We start from the raw sequence: 14,015 nt of genomic DNA, 5'->3' as shown, positions 1-14,015 counted from the left end.
GCAGTGACCCCGCAGTAAAATGCGTGCCTCCCAATCCCCGGAGGCTAAGCCCGCTGCCCCGCGCTCCACCCTCGCCGCCGCTCTCCATGGCCTTGCCAGGCGCCCAGGTCGCGGTTGACAGGCCGGGATCCCTCGCGCGGGGCGCCCCCGCCTCCTCCTCATCTTCGTTGTCCGCCTCCCACTTTGGCTCTGGCTCAGCCGCGGCGGATGCGAGGCTGTGGGCGGCTCTATAAGACTACTTACTCGGCGCTTGACGAGGAAAGCTGAGCCTGCGACGTGGACAGCTGGTGGAAGTACTGTCCCAGGATGCCCCCATGTGGGGGTACTAGGGCTGTTGGACCAGGCAGGTGCAGCGACGCCTGGGCATCTTACCGGCTAACTACATGGTGCAGTGCCGCCCAGGCGCCCGCCAGGCTGCCGCCGCAGGGGCCGGTTCTCTGGTGCACGACGACTTCAAGCTGCTGCAGCTCAGGAAGCTCCTCAGGCTGGCAGCTTCCGTCAGGTGTACTGCGCCACCTGGCAGGGCCAGGAGGTGGCGGTGAAGGGGGTGCGCTGGGACACAGAGCAAGACGTGGCGGCGGCGGCGGCGGCGGCGACCGCCGAGAGTGTGCGGCGGGAGGCCAAGCTATTAGCCATGCTGCGGCACCCCAACATCATCCAACTGCTTGGCGTGTGCCTGAGGCAGCCTCACCTTTGCCTGGTGCTCGAGTTCGCCTTAGCCAGCAGAGTGTTGAACCGCTGCCAGGCATCCCCACACACGTGCTGGTCAACTGGGCGGTGCAGATCTCGGGGCATGCTCTACCTACAGGAGGAGGTCGTGGTGCCATCCTGCACAGAGATCTCAAGTCCAGCAACATTTGGTAGTGGAGAAGATCGAGCATGATGACGTCTGCAATAAGACGTTGAAGATCACAGACTTTGGGTTAGCGAGAGAATGGCACCAGACCACCAGAATGAGCCCAGTGTGCCCATATGCCCGGATAGCCTGGAATTCATCAAGTCTTCTTTGTTTTCAAGGGAAGTGACATCTAGATCTATGGAGTGCCGCTGTGGGAACTGCTCACGGCAAGCTACCCTATCGTGAAATTGATGGCTTCGCTGTGGCCTGTTGGCTCGTGGTCAACAAGCTCATTCTGCCCATTCTATCCACCTCCTCTGAGCCCTTTGCCATGCTCATGAAAGAATGCTGGGAGCAGGACCCTGAGATGCCGCTATCCTTGAACAGTTGACTGCTATCGAAAGTGCGGTTATGACTGTAATGCCTCAAGAATCTTTTAATTCCATGCAAGATGACTGGAAGCTGAAAATTCAACAGATGTTTGATGAGTTGAGAACCAAGGAGAAGGATCTGCGGTCATGGGAGGAGGAGTTGATGAGGGTCACACTACAGCAGAAGTCACATGTGAAGCTGCTCAGGCAGTGGGAGCAGCAGCTGGCAGAGCAGGAGATGGAAGTGCTAGAGCTCGAGCTAAACATCCTCATCTTCCAGTTGAACCAGGAGAATCCCAATGTAAAGAAGAGGAAGGGCAAGTTCAAGAGAAGCCACTTAAAGCTCAAAGATTGGCATTGAATAAGTTTACCTTCAGACTTCCAGCTCAAAATCACGGTGCAGGCCTCCCCCAAACTGGACAAATTAAGGAATTTGAACAGCAGCAGCTCCATCCAGCCCAGTAGCCCCACGGTGATCCTATGACTCTGAGCTATACAGCTGACCTCAGATGACAGCAATAAAACTTGGGGAAGGAACACGGTCTGTCGACAAGAAGAATTTGAAGTTGTAAGAAGGAATTTCAAAAAAAGTGTTGTAATTGGGGACAAAATTTGATTCAAATGAAAGAGAGAGCTGATTGCAAAGAAAGAATAAGACCTCTCTCAGATGGCAACAGTTCTTGGTCAACTGTCTTAATAAAATATCAGAAAACTGTGTGGTTGGCTTCTTCATTGGTGGACCAGTCAGGTGTTTGTGAAGAGACAAAGCCTACCCCTGATGGACTGGAACACAGAAAACCAAAGCAGATAAAATCACCGAGTCAAGCTTATGTTGATCTAACTCTTTGGAAAGATGGCCAGAGAGAGAATCCAATGGAAGTGGAAAGCTGGGAGGATGGAGTCCCTGTAAGCCCTCCCACCAGGATTCCTCAGGGGACACCCCAAACAGCCTGAGCAGACACCCCCAGAGGAAGAAGATGGAGTCTGCTTCATATGGCTGCACTGTGCTCTGGGCCTAGATATCAGCTCACCAAAGCACAGGCCACTGAAGAGCCCCCACCCAAGGAGGAAAGGAAAAAGCATGAAGGAATCTTCCAGTGGGCTCCAAAGCCTCGCAGTGGTGCCAGCCCTGCCAAAAGGCTGCTGACCTCAGGTGAGGGGGCCAGCGGCACCCCCATGCCTGCTCTTTCCAGTGCAGTAGACCTTCTGTTCATGCTTTCTCTCTTCACCAAGTGCCTGCTGCAGACTGATGGCAAAGATATATTTGAGAGCAGAACACACACCCCTGGTGAACCCAACATGCCCTCTACAGCTCCTTGCCCTGGCTTTGGAGGGAGGGCTGAGGAGTCAGTCCCCATTATAGTACTGGAGACCGTCTTAATGTGTGGGGAAACCTGGCTCCTTCCTTCGTAGTGAGGGTTCATGGGGACGTGCCTTCTTCTGCTTCAAAAGAGAGAGCAGCACATCACCACCAGACCATGTCTGATGGATGTGCTTTCCAGCCCCCAGCTGGTGCCTCTCTCATCTCAACCCCCAGAGCCTCAGAACTGCCCCCTGCATTGGTTTGGAGGATGCCCACCTCTGGGTCTGGACCTCACAGCGAGCTGCCACGTGAGGTCTCACCAGAAAAACAAAGAGCTATCCACGTGGTGTCACTGCTTTGCCTCCCTCCCAGAGAAGCCCTGTGGGTGCTTCGCAGGCCTTCCCTCATGGAAGAGGGTCACTGCCTGCTCAGGCCAGCCCAGGCCAGCCCAGGCCAACCCTGTGGTGGGCAGTCCAGCACCTAGTCCCCGACAAAGCCCTGGGCAGAAAGGAGAGAACTAGGGAGTAGATGCCTTGCCTACTGGATGCAGAGGTGGAGGGCCAGACCAGGGACTGCATGGTGCCCCTGTGCAGGATGGGGAGCAGAGCTGCACCCCCCCACCCAGTACCAACTGGAGAAAGAAATTCTGTCTTAAGTTCCTTATGTTGTTCAAACATTTCTTCTTCCTCTACTTCTTTTTTTTTTTTTTTTTAAGGTGAACAAACTAAAACAATGTGTCTATCTTTGAATTGTTTCATGCTGCTGAGCTTTCAAAGCTGTGGTCATGTTACTAAAATAATAATGGATGTCTACCTTCTCCAAAAATGTATGTGTTTGCTGTTGGCTGTTTTTCCACTGGATTCTTACCTAGAACTTGAAATACTACACGTGTGTGGAAAGTGAGAAATGTGCAACAGTATAAAACACCATTTAAGCACAAATTTAAGTGATTGGTGTGTTTCCACTTAACTCTTTGTCCAAATGCAGACATTGTAAGGGGTGTGTCAATTCTATTTTCTTATTTCGTGTTTCCTTCCTTCTTTCATTTTCAATTTTCCTTTCCCATCATTTTTTTCATCTTTTTCATGTCTTTCTCTTTTTTGTTATTTGTGCAACAAAAGGCCAAGAATAATGTTATATTAATAAGTAAAGATGTCTATTTAAACAGAATTGATGACTAAAATAGGCAGATTTCCAAACTCAGCAAAAGGCTGATAATGTATGCCCAAATCTCACCTAAAATATGCAATATTTCTCCCTTTGAGAAAATTTTACTGAATGTAACTTGTCAAGTTTTACTGAATGTAACTTGTCAAAATTTTATCCATTAGAACTCCAGAATAGAATCAATTCATTTGATTCATTCCGTAGAGATTTTTTTTTTGACATTTGATTCAGATCATGCAGCTGAGAGGAGCTCACTATAGATTCCTCCTATAGAAAGGGCCTTCCTTCATCAGTAGCCATCAATTTTGTATCCAGCGTGTAAATCTTTTCTTTTTGTCATAGAATTGTTTTTAATTAATTGACACATGTGTCATGTATTGTAAACATTCATGTCACATAAATTTATTTTTATCTAATTAAATGCATAGTTATCTTAATCATCCCAAATATGGTTAGAGAGAAACACTGCAAAGTGAAGAAACAACAGTACTATTTAATTTGGGGGGGTTTTTTGGCCACACCCATGGCATGTGGAAGTTCCTAGGAGGCTTTGAACCTGAGCCACAGCAAGACCAAGCTGATACAGTGACAATGCTGGATGCTTAACCCACTGCACCAAAAGGGAACTCCCTAAGAATTTTAAAACAGTTATTTCACATTTCACTTCCCATTGTGGTGCAGCAGAAATGAATCCGACTATTATCCATGAGGATGTATATTCAATCCCTGGCCTTGCTCAGTGAGTTAAGGATGTGGCACTGCTGTGGCTGTGGTGTAGGCTGGCAGTTACAGCTCTGATTTGACTCCTAGCCTGGGAACTTGCATGTGCCATGGGTGCAGCCCTTAAAAAAAATCAAAACAAACAAAAACCAGTTAAATTTGGAATAAATGATAGATATCTGTTGGGTGAGATTAAGTTGATACTTTAGAAAGCAGTGATATAGATTATTTTCAGATGTGGATTTATAAAATGAATCTTTGGATAGCAGATAAGGTTTTTAAATGATTTATAATTATGAGTCACTTTTATAAATCATACAGCTGGAATAAAAATAGACCCCAGAGTTATTAAGCTACTGAAATGACTATCCACAAGCTTGGGAAATTTGCCAGGGTTTCTTTGTTAAATTTGTTAGGCCTCTATCACTAAGCCTAACATTCAGATGATCAGAAATAAATATTTAAAATTTAAACATTACTTGATATATCATTTAAAATTTTACCTTGTTAAAGTTTTACTGAATAACCGAAAGTTCAGTGATTTATATTAAACCAGATGTGATAAAATATCTAACTATAGTGGAAGAGGAAAGGAAAATTAGATTATTTGGCAATTTGGGAACATCTTAGTCATCTAACAAATATTCCGTAGCAAATGAGGAACAGGTGTGAAAGGATTATACTAATAGAAGTGCCTTTTCCCCAAGGAAGATGGTCTCGTATTTAAAACTCTTGCAGCAAAATCTCAGGTACTTAATTACATTTTGTTGTATTATGGTCTGTTCTGTGATTTGGCTTCACATTTGGGTGATTATTAACTTATGTAACAGATTTGGTTTCCTCAAAATTGTATTACATTTGAAAGTGTGGTCAGCTGCTTCATATTCAGTCATTTGGGTCAGGGAACTTTCCATTAAAAATAAATGAAATGTATGCTTACACTAATACATGAACCACAAAACGTAGAAATTGTTTTCAGTTTTGCTTCTACCAAAACATGGCTTGTATGTTTGTGTGTGTGTCGTGTGTGAGGGTGGGGGAATGAACTGTCTCTCTTATTCCTGTATTCTGCTCCTGTTCCTATATAGTTTTATTTTAGTTGACTCCACATTATGATAAATTTTAAAAGGAAGCTGTATTAAAAAGATAATCATGACATAAGTACTCAATATCACATGGTATTACAGATAATTATTTTTGGATGAGATCTATTGCACATTTGTGATTTTCCATATGTATTAGTACACAGCGGAATCTGGTTATTTCTTTTCTTTTTTTTTCCTTTTTTTTATTACTCAAATGAATTTATCACATCTGTAGTTGTATAATGATCATAACAATCTGATTTCACAGGATTTCAATCCCACAGCCCAAGCACATCCCCCCACCCCCCAAACTGTCTTCTCCGGAGACCATAAGTTTTTCAATGTCTGTGAGTCAGCATCTGTTCTGCAAAGAAGTTCCGTCTGTCCTTTTTTCATATTCCACATGTCAGTGAAAGCATTTGGTGTTGGTGTCTCATTGTATGGCTGACTTCACTTAGCATGATAGTTTCTAGGTCCATCCATGTTGCTAAAAATGCTGGTATTACGTTGTTTTGATAGCTGAGTAATATTCCATTGTGTGTATGTACCACATCTTCTGGACCCACTCCTCTGTCGATGGACATTTAGGTTGTTTCCATGTCTTGGCTATTGTAAATAGTGCTGCAATGAACATCAGAGTACATGTGTCTTTGCGAGTCCTAGTTTTCTATGAATAGATGCCCAAGAGTGGGATTGCTGGATCAAATGTTTAGTTTTCTGACGAATCTTCATACTGTTTTCCACAGTGGTTGCACCAATTTACAATCCCACCAACAGTGTGCTAAGGTTCATTTTTCTCCACACTCTCTCCAGCACTTATTGTTTGTCGACTTTTGGATGATGGCCATTCTGGCTGGTGTAAGGTGGTACCTCAGAGGGTTTTGATTTGCATTTCTCTAATAATGAGTGATGCTGAACATCTTTTCATGTGTTTCTCGGCCATCTGTATGTCTTCTTTGGAGAATTGTCTGTTTAGATCTTCTGCCCACTTTTGGATGGGGTTGTTTGTTTTTTTGGTATGGAGCTGCAGAAGGTGTTTATGAATTTTGGAGATTAATCCCTTTTTAGTTGAATCACTTGCAAAGATTTTTGCACATGGGGTTTTGTGGGTTGTCTTTTTTGTTTTGTTTAGGGTTTCCTTTGCTCTGCAGAAACTTTGAAGTTTGCTTAGAGCCCATTTGTTTATTTTTCTTTTTATTGTCATGACTCTGAGAGGTGGATCTGAGAAGATGCTGCTGTCATTTATGTCAGAGAGTGTTTGAGCTATGTTTTCCTCTAAGACTTTTATTGTGTCTAGTCTTAGATCTAGGTCTTTAATCCATTTGGAGTTTATTTTTGTGTATGGTGTTAGGGAGTGTTCTCATTTCATTCTTTTTCATATGGCTGTCCAGTTTTCCCAGCATCATTTATTGAACAAGCTGTCCTTTCTTCATTGTATATTCTTGTCTCCTTTGTCATAGATTAGTTGGCTGTAGGTGCATGGGTTTAATTCTGGGCTTTCTATCCTGTTCCTCTGATCAATATTTCTGTCTTTGTGCCAGTACCATGTGATTTTGATGATTGTTGCTTTGTAGTATAGTCTGAAGTCTGGGAGCCTGATTCCTCCAGCTCCATTTTTCTTTTTCAGGATGTCTTTGGTTAGTCTGGGTCTTTTGTGCTTCCAAACAAACTCTCACATATTTTGTTCGAATACTGTGAAAAATGTCTTTGGTAATTTGATAGGGATTGCCTTGAATCTGTAGATTTCCTTGGGTAGTATGGCCATTTTGATAATATTAACTCTTACAATCCATAAGCATGGTACATCTTACCATATATTTGTGTCATCTTTTATTTCTTTCATCAGTGTCTTATAGTTTTCAGAGTACAGGTCTTTTGTCTCTTTCGGTAGGTTTACTCCTAGGTATTTTATTCTTTTGGATGTGATGGTAAACAGGATTGCTTCCCTAATTTCTCTTTCTGATCTCTTATTGTTAGTGTACAGAAATGCCATTGATTTCTGTGTATTAATTTTGTATCCTGCAACTTTGCCAAACTTGTGGATAAGCTCTAACAGTTTTCTGGTAGAGTCTTTAGGATTCTCTAGGTATAGTATCATGTCATCTGCAAATAGGAATAGTTTTACTTCTTCCTTTCCAATTTGGATTCCTTTTATATCTTTTACTTCTCTGATTTCTGTGGCTAGGACTTCCAGAACTATGTTGAAGAGTAGTGGCAAGAGCTGACATCCTAGTCTTCTTCCTGATCTTGTTGGGAATTCGTTCAGCTTTTCACAATTGAGAATGATATTAGTTGTGGGTTTGTCGTATATGGCCTTTATCATGTTGAGATAGGTTCCCATTATGCACACTTTCTGAAGGCTTTTTATCAGAAATGGGTGTTGGATTTTGTCAAAGGCTTTTTCCACGTCTATTGAGAGGATCATATGTTTTTTATTCTTCAGTTTGTTAATGTGGTGTATCACACTGATTTATTTGCAGATATTGAAGAACTCTTGTATCCCTGGGATAAACCCCACTCGATCATGATGTACAATCCTTTTAATGTATTGTTGGATGCGGTTTGCTAGTATTTTGTTGAGGATTTTTGCATCAATGTTCACCAGTGATATTGGCCAGTAGTTTTCTTTTTTTGAGGAATTTTTGTCTGGTTCTGGTATCATGGTGATGGTGTCCTCATAGAATGAGTTTGGGAGTATCCCTTCTTCTGCAATTTTTTGAAAAAGTTTCAGAAGGAGAGGTGTTAGCTCTTCTCTAAACGTTTGATAGAAATCACATGTGAAACCATCTGGTCCTGGACTTTTGTTTGTTGAAAGTTTTTAATCACAGTTTCAATTTCAGTTCTTGTGATGGGTCCATTTATCTATTCTATTTCATCTTGGTTTAGTCTTGGAAGATTGTACTTTTCTAAGAATTTGTCCATTTCTTCTGGGTTTTCCATTTTATTGGCATATAGTTGCATATAGTAGTCTCTTATGATCCTTTGTATTTTTGTGGTGTCCGTTGTTACTTCTCCTTTTTCATTTCTAATTTTATTGATTTGAGTCCTCGTTCTTTTTTGCTTGATAAGTCTAGCTAGGGGTTTATCAATTTTGGTGATCTTTTCATGAACCAGCTTTTCATTTCATTGATCTTTTCTATGGTTTTCTTTGTTTCTAGTTCATTGATTTCTGCTCTGATCTTTATGATTTCTTTCCTTCTACTAACTTTAGGTCTTGTCTGTTCTTCTCTCTCAAGCTGCTTTAGATGTAAAGGTAGCTTGTTTACTTGAGCTTTTTCTTGTTTCCTGAGGTGGGCTTTTATTGCTATAAACTTTCCTCTTAGAACAGCTTTTGTTGCATCCCATAGGTTTTGGAGTGTCCTATCTTCATTGTCATTTGCTTCTAGGTATTTTTTAATTTCCTCTTTCATTTCTTCAGTGATCCATTGGTTGTTTAGTAGCGTGTTCTTTAGTCTGCATGTGTTTGTGTTTTTTTTCAATTTTTTTCTATCTTTGATTTCCAGTCAAATAGCGTTGTTTTCAGAAAAGATGCTTGATATGATTTCAATTTTCTTAAAGTTACTGAGGTTGGATTTGTAGCCCAGGGTATGGTCAATCTTAGAGAATGTTCCATGTGCACTTGAGAAAAATGTGTATTCTCTTGCTTTTGGATGGGTTGTCCTGTAAATATGTGTTATGTCCATCTGGTCTAATGCTTCATTCAGAGCCTGTGTTTCCTTATTGATTTTCTGTCAGGTTGATTTGTCCATTGCTGTAAGTGGGGTGTTAATGTCCCCCACTATGATTGTGTTATTGTTGATTTCTCCTTTGAAGGTTGTTAGCAGTTGACTTATATATTGTGATGAAACTAAGTTGGGTGCGTAGATATTTAAAATTGTTATAACATCTTCTTGGATTGATCCTTTGATCATTATGTAATGTCCTTCTTGTCCCTGAAAATATTCTTCATTTTAAAGTCTATTTTCTCTGATATGAGTATTGCTACTCCAGCTTTCTTTTGATCCCTGTTTGCATGAAATATTTTCTTCCATCCTCTCACTTTCAATTTGTATGTGTCCCTACAAGTGAAGTGGGTCTCTTGAAGACAGCATATACATGGGTCTTGTTTTTGTATCCATTCAGCCAATCTATGTCTTTTGGTTGGGGTGTTTAGTCCATTAACATTTAAGGTAATTATTGCTATGTATGTTCTTATTGCCATTTTTTAAATTACTTTGGATTTGTTTTTGCTGCTCTTTTTTTCTTTCCTTCTTCTCTTGTTCTTTTCTGCCTATAGAAGTTCCTTTAGTATTTGTTGTAAGGCTGGTTTAGTGTTGCTGAATTCTCTCAGCTTTTGCTTATCTGAGAAGGTTTTAATTTCTCCTTCAAATCTGAATGAGAGCCTTGCTGGGTAGAGTAATCTTGGTTGTAGGTTGTTTCCTTTCATCACGTTGAGTATATCATGCCACTCCCTTCTGGCCTGCAGAGTTTCTGCTGAAAAATCTGCTGATAGCTTTATCACGGTTTCTTTGTATGTTATATGTTTCTTTTCCCTAGCTGCTTTCAAGATTTTCTCTTTGACTTTAATTTTGGTCAGTTTGATTTGTATGTGTCTCAGGGTGTTCCTCCTTGGGTTTATGTTGTATGGTACTCGTTGGCTTCCTGGATTTGAGTGCGTGATTCCTTCCCCATGTTAGGGAAGTTTTTGGCTATTATCTCTTGGAATGTTTTTTCTGTCCCCTTCTCTCTCTCTTCTCCTTCTGGCACCCTATAATACGGATGTTGGTGTATTTCACGTTGTCCCAGAGTTCTCTGGGACTATCTTCATTTGTTTTCAATTGTTTTTCTCTTTTCTCTTCTGCATCTGTAATTTACACTAATCTGTCCTCCACCTCACTTATTCGTTCGTCTGCCTCCTGTATTCTGCTCTTAGCTGCTTCTAGTGAATTTTTTATTTCAGTTATTGTATTTTGCCTCTCTTCTTGTTTAATTTTTATATCTCGTATCTCTTTGGTCAGTGTTTCCTGTAAGTTATCCATCTTTGCCTCCAGTTTATTTCCAATGTCTTGCATCATCTTCATCATCAACAGTCTAAAGTCTTTTTCCTGGAGGCTGAGAATCTTCTTATGTCTTAGCTGATTTTCTGGGGTTTTTCCTTTCTCCCTAGAGTTATAGTCCTCTGTCTTTTCATTATTATAGGTTTTTGGTGTGGTGACCTTCTTGCAGATAATAAAGGTGTAGCCCCTCTAACTTCTGGCGTCTGTCCCCCTGTGGCTGAAGTCAGTATGGGGGCTTGGTGTAGGCTTCCTGATGGGATAGGTTGATGCTTGCCCCTTGGTAGGAGGAGCCGATTCTACTCCCTCTGGTGGGTGGGGCTTTGTCTCTGGATGGGATTAGAGGCAGCTGTGTGCCTGAGGGGTTTTTAGGTAGCCTGTATACTGAGGGGTGGTGCTGTGATCCCACCTGGGTTGTTGTTTGCCCTGGGGCTTCTCAGGGGCTGGCTGATGGGTGAGACCAGATTTTCCCAAAATGCCCACCTCCAGAGAAAGGCACTGCTGCTGAATATTCCCGAGAGCTTTGCTTTCAATGTCCTTCCCTCAGAACAAGCCACATTCACCCCTGTTTTCCCAGGATATCTTCCAAGTACTGTGGTCAGGTTTGACCCAGATTCCCTTGGAGACTTTTCTTTGCCCTGGGACTCAGTGCACGTGAAGTCTGTGTGCACCTTTTAAGAATGGGGTCTCTGTTTTCCCCAGTCCTGTGGAGCTCTTGCGCACAAGCCCCACTGGCTTTCAGTGCCACATTATCTGGGGCTCTTTCTCCCTGTGCCAGATCCCCACATGTGAGAGTTTGATGTGTGGCTCAGAACTCTCACTCCTGTAGGTGAGTCTCTGTGAACCAGTTAGTTTCCAGTCTGGAGGTATGGGGTTGTTTATATCGCAAAATCGCCCCTACTACCTCTTGATGTGTCCTCCTCTTTTTCTTCTGGAGTAGGATATCTTTTTTTATAGCTAAAAAAAATAGAACAAAGGGCAAGAAGGATTCACAGTGAATTCATGACAGTGATTTACTCTGATAAGAGGGGCCTTGGCAGGAAGGTTAGGGGGACTTTGACTTTTTCAGGAACATTTTAACCCTATGATTAAAAAATGCCAAAATATTAACCACTGCCAATTCTGCATAATAAACAATAAGAACTGGCATTTGTATTATGCTTGGTCTTTTCTGATGTTTTCAATTTTCAATGAATTAAAAAAAATCAATCTGGAACCTAAAGTGTTCCTCAGCCTCTTGGGGGCTTCCTTGGCTGGACTGGAGTCAGCCCTATGCTACACCACTTGGCCATAAACAAAGTTCTTGTAAAAGGAATATTATCACACTATCTGCCCACCAATTCCTCTTTGAAGACTTTCTTAAGTGCAGAACATGTAGTAGACAACTCAGGGTCACATACAACTAATTTTATAATTACATCTAAAATCCCAAGTAAATATCTTTGGGCTCAGCAAGCAAGCAGGCTGGACAGAAAGTACATTTTGGTATAGAAATATCAGAAAATTATACAGGAGCACAAAAAAAAAATTCCTGTTTGGGTACAAAAGTCTCTTCATCTCTTCTTTCCCTGTGCTACTGTGTGACAAATGAGCCCATTAAGGAGACATTTTAGGCATTAATGGGGTAATCATTGTTTTTTGGGGGAGGACTTGAGGGTATGGACTCATCTCCAACAGGAGACACATCACCTGATGTCACTGATATGGAACACCCAGAACAAGAAAATCCATAGATACAGAAACCAGATCAGTGGATGCCAGGGACCAGCAGACAAAGGGGCTGGGGAATGAGTACTAAAGGGTATGGGGTTTACTCTTGGGTGATGACATGTTATAAAATTGACTGTGGTATTGGGTACCCTCAGCTGTGAATTGACTAAAATCCAGTGGCTTGAACCTTTTCAATGGGCAAATTTTACTGTATGTGAATTCTATCTCAACATTTAAAAGAAAATGAAATATTAGAAAAGGAATACAAAAATAAAATACCTTTTAAAATTACATCCCCAAAAACTAAATACCTAAGAATAAACCTGAACAAGGAGATTAAAGACTTATATGCTTAGAACTATAAAACATTAATCAAGGAAATTAAAGAGGATTCGAAGAAATGGAGAGATATTCCATGCTACTTTAATATTTTAAAAATATTTTAAATATTTTAAATATTTTAAAAATATTTTAAAAATAGGCATACTACCCAATCAATCCACAGATTCAGTTCAATCCCTGTCAAATTACCCATGACATTTTTCACAAAACTAGAACGAACAATCCAAAAATTTATATGAAACCATAAAATACCCAGAATTGCAAAAGCAATTCTGAGGAACAAACATCAAGCAGGAGACATGACTTCAGACAATATTACAAAGCTATGGTAATCAAGACCATATGGTACTAATGCCAAAACTGACACATAGACACATGGAACAGAATAGACAACCCAGAAATAAACCCAGACACCTGTGGTCGATAAATCTTTGACAAAGGAGGCAAGAATATAAAATGTGGAAAAGACAGTCTTTTCAGAAGGTGGTGCTGGGAAAACAAGACAGCGGCATGTAAATCAATGAAAATGGAACATACCTTCACATCATGCACAAAAATAAAGTGAAAATGGCTTAAAGACTTAAAAGTTAGACAAGACACCATCAAAATCCTAGAAGCGAACACAGGCAAAGCTTTCTCTGACATCAGCCATACAGATGTTTTCTTAGGTCAGACTCTAAGCCAAGAAAAATAAAAGCAAAAATAAACCAATGTGAAATAATCAAAATGATAGGCTTTTGCACAGCTGAGGAAACCAGAAAAAAAAAAAAACACAAAAAGGGAAATTTACGGAATGGGAGAAAATAGTTTCAAATGATGCAAATGACAAGGGCATAATCTTTAAAATATACAAACGACTTATAAAATTCAACAGAAAAAAAAACCCACAAAAATCCAATTGAAAAATGGGCAAAAGACCTGAATAGTCATTTCTCCAAAGAAGATATACAGATGACAAACAGGCATATGAAAAAATGACCAATGTCACTAATTATTAGAGAAATGCAAATCAAAACTACTATGAAGTACCACCTTACACCTGTCAGAATGGCCCATTAACAAATCAACAAATAACAAATGCTGGAGAGGGTGTGGAGAAAAGGGTACCCTCCTACACTGTTTGTTGGAATGTAAATTGGTACAACCACAATGGAAAACCATATGGAAGTGCCTCAGAAAACTAAAAGAGCTACCCTGTGACCCATCAATCCCACTCTTGGGCATATATCTGGACAAGACTTTGCTTGAAATAGATATATGCACCCACTTGTTCATTGGAGCACTATTCACACTAGCCAAGACATGGAAACAACCCAAATGTCCATCAAAAAATTAATGTATTGAGATGTGGTATATATACACAATGGAATACAACCCATCCATATAAAGAACAAAATAATGCAATTTTCAGCAATGTGGATGGAACTAGAGGATCACACACTAAGT

General features: G+C 41.0%; 1 pseudogene; it reads left to right on the top strand.

Annotated features, from left to right (window-relative positions):
* The first annotated feature begins 86 nt into the window (after window positions 1-86).
* On the top strand, window positions 87-3,167 carry LOC100621411 (annotated as a pseudogene).
* The last annotated feature ends 10,848 nt before the right edge of the window (window positions 3,168-14,015 follow it).

The sequence above is a fragment of the Sus scrofa genome, unplaced genomic scaffold, assembly GCF_000003025.6.
Source record: "Sus scrofa isolate TJ Tabasco breed Duroc unplaced genomic scaffold, Sscrofa11.1 Contig42, whole genome shotgun sequence".
Lineage (NCBI taxonomy): Eukaryota > Metazoa > Chordata > Mammalia > Artiodactyla > Suidae > Sus > Sus scrofa.
This window is presented reverse-complemented; position numbering and strand designations above follow the sequence as displayed.